The sequence below is a fragment of the Nicotiana tabacum genome, chromosome 3 (genome assembly GCF_000715075.1).
Source record: "Nicotiana tabacum cultivar K326 chromosome 3, ASM71507v2, whole genome shotgun sequence".
In the NCBI taxonomy this organism is placed as follows: domain Eukaryota; kingdom Viridiplantae; phylum Streptophyta; class Magnoliopsida; order Solanales; family Solanaceae; genus Nicotiana; species Nicotiana tabacum.
Window position 1 is genome coordinate 110,296,013 of NC_134082.1, and position 8,307 is coordinate 110,304,319.

Genomic DNA, 8,307 nt, shown 5'->3' on the forward strand with positions numbered 1-8,307 from the left:
AAGAATCAATCAACTCAAACAAACGGGTAGAATTAGGGGTTTATAAGAAAACTTTTGCAATCAGTCGTAACTTGAGGAAATCAAGATCAATCAAGAAAGAATCATGATTCTGTACTTTGCCATGTAAATAGAGAAGAATGAACAAGAGTATCATACATGCAAGGCCAACCACACTGACAAAAGCAACAACACAAATATACAGTAGTAGCAGCAGTAGTCTAGGACTCAGTAGTAAAAGAACCTACTCGAAGCATGGTAGTTATCAAAGTCAAGTAGTCACATAGAACCAGAGTGAGAAACCAAACCAACAGGTAAGAAGGTTAGAAACAAGTAAAGAACCCTTTAAACTCACAGTAATGAGTGAGGAAAACCTTTCAAGAAAGGGTTTTAACAATAATCGAGTTTAAAATGGTAAGAACTATGGATAAGTCAACAAAGAGGAGGATCCAAGCATAAAGAACTTAATCGAAACAAGTATACTTACAAACAAACAAAGACAACTTCAAAACCCGGATAAAACCAAAAATACCTAGGGTTTTAACACAATGAACCAGGTAGAAGAAAAACATGAACAAACCGTTTAAACATAGTAAAATCATAAAACAACACTGAAGAGATCTTTTAAAAGATGTTGTGAAACCCTAATCGTTGAAGACGAAGAGTCATTTTTTGAAGAAAAAAATCGAAAAACCTTTAAGGAAAACATTTGAGAGGTTCATAACATACACATACCTAAGACGGATCTGAAAGAAAATCGGAAAGCCTTTGAAGTTAGGGTTTCAGATAACCCAGAAAGATGAGAAAGACTTCGAAAAGTTACCGATCTAGCCGGAAAAGTCAAGGATCTGACTCGAACAGCCATGGATGGCTGGAAAGAGGCCATGGATAGGAGTTGAGCAAGGACTGGATCAAATCTCTTCGAGATCTGTCCATGAAATCACACAAGCGGGCCACCAGGGGACGTAAAAGACAAGTAAACGTGTCAAACAGCCATGGGAGTCCATGGATTGGGTGGGGATTGAAGGGAATTAGGGTGGATTTAGGTGGCGGCTGCTAGGGTTTGAGTGAAGTTGCAGAGATAAATAGGGAGGAAGAGGATTCAAGGGTGGCGGGTTGGTGAGAATGATTTAGGTTAGGGTGGTCGTTTGGGTTAAAAAAAGTAAGGATAAACGGTGGTCATTTGGGTTAAAAAAGGTAAGGGTAAACGGTGGTCGTTGATATGAATGATCAACGGCCTAGATTAAATTTGGTAGGTAGGGATCTGGGTTTGGGTAGGGTTCAAAAGTGTTAGGGTCGGGTTAAAATTAAAATTGGGCTGGGGGAATTGGGGTCCAATTTGGGCTAGAATTGAAATACAAAGGGGGGTTGTTATTTAAATAGCTAGTTTTTTCCTTTTTAATTTATAAAAATAGTAAATAGTTTCTGAAAACTAAATTAAAAGGGCTTAAATGATTTATAACACATAATTAATAATTTAAAAATACAAAACCCAATTTTATGAATATAAAACCTAATTAAACCTTAAAAGGGGCTAATATTGCAATTATATGTAATTTAGCTTTAAAAATACTAAATAAAATTGTAAAAATATGTAAAAATTTATATTAGCCATATTTTGGCATAAATATGAAAATACAATAGATGAATTACCAAAATAATAATTTTAGAAATAATTATTGGGATTTTATGGATAAAAAGGAGAAAATAAATCAATTTAAACCTTTAAAATTATGGAAAATTAATAAAACACTTGGACATGCTTATATATTCATACATATGCTATTTTGAAGTTATTTTGCATATTGAAAATATATAGGGAAAAATTGGGTATCAACATCTGCTCAAGGCATCCGCAACCCAGATGGTAAATGATGGTAATATCATAGTCCTACAGCAACTCAACCCATTTGTGCTGCCTCAAATTAAGGTCCCTCTGCTTAAACAAATACTGCAAGCTGTGATGATCGGTGTAAACCTCACAGGACACCTCATAAAGATAGTGCCTCTAGATCTTGAGAGCTTGAACCATCGCGGCCAACTCCAAATCATGTACAGGGCAATTCTTCTCGTGGGGCTTTAGCTGACGTGAAGCATATACAATAACTCGCCCCTCCTGCATCAATACACAACCCAAGCCAATGCATGAAACGTAGAAATACACGATATACATCCTGAACCGGAGGGCAACACTAACACTGGTGTTGTAGTTAAAGCGATCTTGAGCTTCTCAAAGCTCGCCTCGCAATCATCGGACCATCTGAATGGAACACCCTTCTAGATCAATCTAGTCAAAGGTGCTGCAATAGATGAGAAGCCCTTCACAAACAAACTATAATAACCTGCTAACCCCACGATACTCCTAATCTCGGTCACTAAGGTAGGGCAAGGCCTACCCTAGACTGCCTCAATCTTCCTGGGATCCACCTTTATACCCTCACCTGGTACAACTTGTCACGACCCAAACCGATGGGTTGGGACGGGTACCCGATACCTTACTCAACTGAGTACCAACGTAACGTATCTTTCTTAATACATCATCATATACACATGCATACGGGCCTAATAGGCCAATATGATCCTTTATAAACTCAAAACGTAGGCGCACAAGGCCGTACAATCTTTTATGTACACGACATATGTCTACAAGCCTCTAAGAATACATAAATGTCATAAGGGCCGGGACAGAGTCCCGCCATACCAAACAATACACGTCTAAATCATACTAACCAAACGAGCAACTCCGAAGCAAATGGAGCGCACCAACATCTTTCGCTGAGTTGATAGCCTACTTTGAGGGCTCTCGATCTATCTATCGGGATCTGCGGGCATGAACTTAGCATCCCCAGGCAAAAGGGACGTCGGTACGATAATGTACTAAGTATGTAAGGCACATAAATAAATACATGAGAGATATGGAAGACATATAGAGTACATGACTCAACCTGTAAGTCTGAATAACTTTGTAAATCATAAATTACTTTTAACGTCATGCATATGCGTATGAATGTCATGTCTTGCTTACGTACATATTTCATAATATCATCAGCCTCTGAGGGCATCCCATCATATCATATCGGCCACTGTGGGAAAAATCATCATCGTATACCAGCTGTCAGGTGGTGGTGCGTATATAATGCCATAAACTTTCCTATATCCCATATACATATATACATACATATATACGCGTATATAACGCCGTTGGAATCATACTTACATATATATGCATATATAACGCCGTTTGAGTCATATTTCGGCCACTGTGGGCAACATCATCATCAAATACCAGCTGATCAGGTGGTGGTGTGTATATAACGTCGTAACCTTTTCTCATTCCATATACATATATTTACATATATACGCGTATATAACGCCATCTGGTCGTGGGTCAATGCACATGAATGCAATGCATGAAAAGTACGTCAATAAAATCATTCGGAAGGTCATAAGACCACTTTGCCTCTTGAGCAATATCATAAAGTAACATCTTTTCAACTTTCGTATTTTTTTGAGACCCATGAACAAATGATAAAATATTATGACACATGAGAATTAAAGAACATAGATATTTCTATTACTTCTATGAGTAGAGTCACTTATGGAATTTGTGCATTTACATGTTTCGTTCATATTGTATATAGATCATGACAAAAGAAAGAAGGGATAGCCTTAACATACCTGGAGTAGGAAAAACTCTGTATAATATTCCGTTGGAAACCTTCATAGATTGAACCCTAAAAATCGAATTAAGCTTCTGCGCTTTGAAATTAAGGAACGAAATTTTGCTTGATTTGTTGCAATTTGGATGAAATTGTCATTCTGCTTCTCACTTTTTTGGCCTTAAGACCAAATACCAAATGAGATGTAATCTTAGTTCCAACAATTGGGTTTTTGCTTCTGTTTAAAGCCTTTAAATGAAATGGAATGCTAAATTGCTATATCACCTTTATGGTTTGAATGGAATGGAATTAGATTTGGAATGGAATTACATTTTTGAAATGGAATCAGATTTGATATAATGGAGTAGTTCACGTTCTTGAAATGGAATATTTTATGAAAAGCCTTCCTAATCTCTTAAGTGTTGAAGATATATATCTTCTAATTTGTAAGATAAGTATGTAGCTTTTTTTTGAATTTCAAGACTTGTTTCTCAGTTTGTTGCCACCTATTCCCAATATTGACTAATGAGTCATTTATTATGGAGGTTGTTGCTGCCACGTTTTGGGGGTGGGGTTTTAATCTTATCCCAATTTTAATAGTTAACCGGGCAATGTCCTGTTACCCGGTAATTAATCAATTACCCGCATAACTTAAAAATTATCTCAAATTACTTAAAATTTTACTTATTTTTAATATACTTTATACACCTTACTATTAAGGCTATGGGGTACCTTGCATGGTACTAGTCCATAAATATCGGGCATTTTAACTCGGGTCGTATTTTATCTCAAAATTCCAATCTTCGACAAAAATTCAATTTCTTCGATATTACTTACCCTCTTACCTTCACAAATTTACTCATCACTTATAATCCCTATAATCCCCAAATAATCTTTTCCTTGGACTAATGACAATTACCTTACGACAAATTTAACGTACAATATTACAGGGTGTAACATCATCGTAATACTGCGGGGCATAACACAACTGCCCCAAGAACCTCAAATGTTGCTCGTGCTCCCCCTACTACGCGAGTAGATCAATAAGTTATCAATGAAGACAATGACACATGAGTCAAGATACGGCCTAAACACCAAATTCATCAAATCCATAAACGTTGTCATGGCGTTAGTCAAACCAAAAGGCATCACTAAAAACACATAGTGCCCATACCTGGTCCGGAAAGTCATCTTCGATACGTCCGAAGCACGAATCTTTAGTTAAAGATACCATATCTCAAGTCGATATTAGAGAACACCCTGGCACCCTGCAACTGGTCAAAAAAGTCATCAATGCATGCTAATGGGTACTTATTCTTGATGGTGACTTTGTTCAACTAGCGGCAATCAATGCACATCTGAATACTCCAATCCTTCTTCTTCATAAATAACACCTAGGCGACACACTAGGTCTGATGAACCATTTCTTAAGCAACTCTTGAAGCTGCTCCTTTAACTCCCTTAGCTCCTTTGGAGCTATGCGATAAGGCGAAGTAGAAATAGGATGGATGCCTGGCACAAAAATCAATGCCAAAATCGATATCCCGATCTCGAAGCATACCTATTAGATCAGCAGGAAATACGTCGAAAAACTCTCGTACCACCGGCACTGAATCTAGCATGGGAGTCTCTGTAGTAGTATCCCGAACAAAGTCCAAATAGACCAAACAATCCTTCTCAACCATAAGTCGAGCCTTCAAGAAAGAAATAACCTTGCTGGAAGTACCAATAGATGAACTCCTTAACTCTAATCTGGGAAACTGGGGCATCGCCAAGGAAATAGTCTTGGCATAGCAATCAAGAATGGCATGGTACATAGACAACCATTCCATACCTAGGATAAACTCAAAATCAACCATATTGAGCAATAGAAGATCCGTTGTAGTCTCATATCTACAGAAAGTCACCACACAAGATCGGTAGACCCGATCCACAATAACAGAATCGCCCACTAGCGTGGACATATATACTTGAATTCCCAAGGACTCATGAGATACATCTAGATAAGGAGCAAATATAAAAGAAACATAGGAATAAGCAGAACCAAGATCAAATAATACCTAGGCATCCCTATGGAAAACATAAATAGTACCTATGATCACAGCATCGGAGGCAATTGCCTTTGGCCTGGCGGGGGAAGCATAGAATCTAGCCGGAGTGCCAATTGCCTCCACCTCTAGGGAGACCCCTACCCACCTACGCTCCATCTCTGGCCGGCCATCCGGGGGGTGTATTAGCTGGTGCAGTAATCATGGACCGATGGTCCTACAGCTCGGCCTTACCCCGAAGTCTAGGACAAAACCTCTCCACGTGGACAAACTCCCCGCACTCAAAGCAACCCCTTGGAGCAGTGGACTGCTGACCTGAAGTCTGACCCTGATGGCCTGAAGTCTGACCCTGATAGCCTGAATACCCACTAGATGAACCCTGAATAACTGGCAGACGATAAGTGCTCTTTGGAATGGCACTAAAGTAGGTTCGTGTTGGAGAAACTCCAACCAAGCGGTGGTGCTGACTGTATGGGCCTACTTGACTAACCCCTCATGAACAGACCTCTGCCTCCAGGTGGGGCGCTACTGAATCCTCCAAACTGATAGGGTCGCTTGTCCCTCAACGCAAACTCTCCGCTTTAATTAAGAATACGCTCGATCCTTCGAGCTATAACCACAACCTGATGAAAGGGAGTCCCCATCTCTGCCTCACGGGCCATAGAAACCTGAATCTTAGTGTTACATCTCGCATTTTTCATACGTTAAAATTTCTTTGTCAGTTAACCGACATAGACTGGGGGTAAGATCATCTTGACGTTAACGTACTTACGCTATTTATAACAAGCGATAAATAAGTGTTATGAATGATAAATGGATACACGGATTAAAGAAAACGAGTTTCGTTGAAAGTGACCAATTTGGAATAAAATACGGGTCGAGCGATAATACCCGATAATTATGAACTAGCACCATGCAAGGTACCATATGACCACTGTAGTATAATATATAAATTATATATGAAATATTTTAAAAATCAATAAAATTTTAAGTAATTTGTGGTAATTTTTAAATTATGCGGGTAATTAATTAATCATCGGGTAACGGGACAGTACCCGATTAATTAATAAGTGGATAAAAATTAATAAAAAAATCTATCCTCCAAAAATGTGACAATTGGCCACAATGACTCCTTAGTCATTGAATATGTGGCAACCTAAGGATCAAAGCAAAAGACACATCATACTTGTATTTATATATATCATCCAAAATAGTAGTAATTTTTACTACAATTAGAAGACTAGAAAATTACTCTCAAACAAAGGCTAACGCTGCCACTCTCCAAAAACAGAACGTTGCAAATTTCAATTTCAATTGAAGACTTGATCTAAATGCTCCATTAAACCATGAGAAATCTTGCAAGGTTCCAATGAAAATTTTAGGAATCATAGCAACGTAAAATTTTACGAGTCTAAAGGAGTACGGTGGAATCTATTCCAAGAATATTATACAGAATTTTCTATACTCTAGGTATGTTAAGGCCCTCCCTTCTTTCTTTTGGCATGGTCCAAATTATACTGAAGAAACGAGCAAACACACAGTTTTCATAAATTACACTATTCATAGAATTATTAGGGGTGTCTATATACTTGATTCCCCATGAAAATTATTATTATTTTATGTTCATGGGACTCAGAATAATACACAGTTGGAAAAGTTTATCCGGAAGGAATATCGAGATTATTATGTATTTTTCATGCATTTCACTCATTTATACATGTGCATTGACCCATGACCAGATGGTGTTATATACGCGTATATATGTAAATATATATATATATATGGGATATGGGAAAAGGTTACGGCGTTATATACGCACCACCACCGGATCAGCTGGTATATGGTGATGATGTTGCCCACAGTGGCTGAAATATGATTCAAACGGCATTATATATGCGTATATATGTATGTATATGTATATGGGATATGGGAAGAGGTTATGGCATTATGTACGCACCACCACCTGATCAGCTGGTATATGTTGATGTGACAACCCAAAGGGGCATCATCGTAGTTCTTCCTTGTTCCGCGCTTCCGAGGCCTTGAAAACCTCGCTTTTAGTTGCCTCGATTTGCGTGCGCAGTTCGGGCGCATAGCCGGAAAGTTTTTATGTTAGAATATGTAAATTTTGTGAAAATAATTTGATGGATTTTGATATTAATATGCATAATATTGACTTCGGTCAACACTTTGGATAAACTGACCCGGACCTGTGATTCGACGGTCCCGGAGGGTCCATAGAAAAATATGAGACTTGGGCGTGTGCCCGGAATCAAATTCCGAGGTCCCAAGCCCGAGAAATGAATTTTTGAAAGAAATTGTTTTCTGGAATTTGATATGAAAATTTGAAATGAAAAGGAGTTAGAAAATATAGGTATCGGGCTCGTATTTTGGTTCCGACGCTCGGTACAAGTCTTAAATATGTATTAAGCACTATCTGTAAAGTTTGGCTAAAAACGAACGTCATATGACGCGTTTCGTACTAATAATGGAGAATTTGAGTTATGAAAGTTGAAGAAAGAAAATCATGTGTTTGAGGCTTGATCCTATGTATATGATGTTATTTTGGCGATTTGATCACACGAGTAAGTCCGTAAGATGTT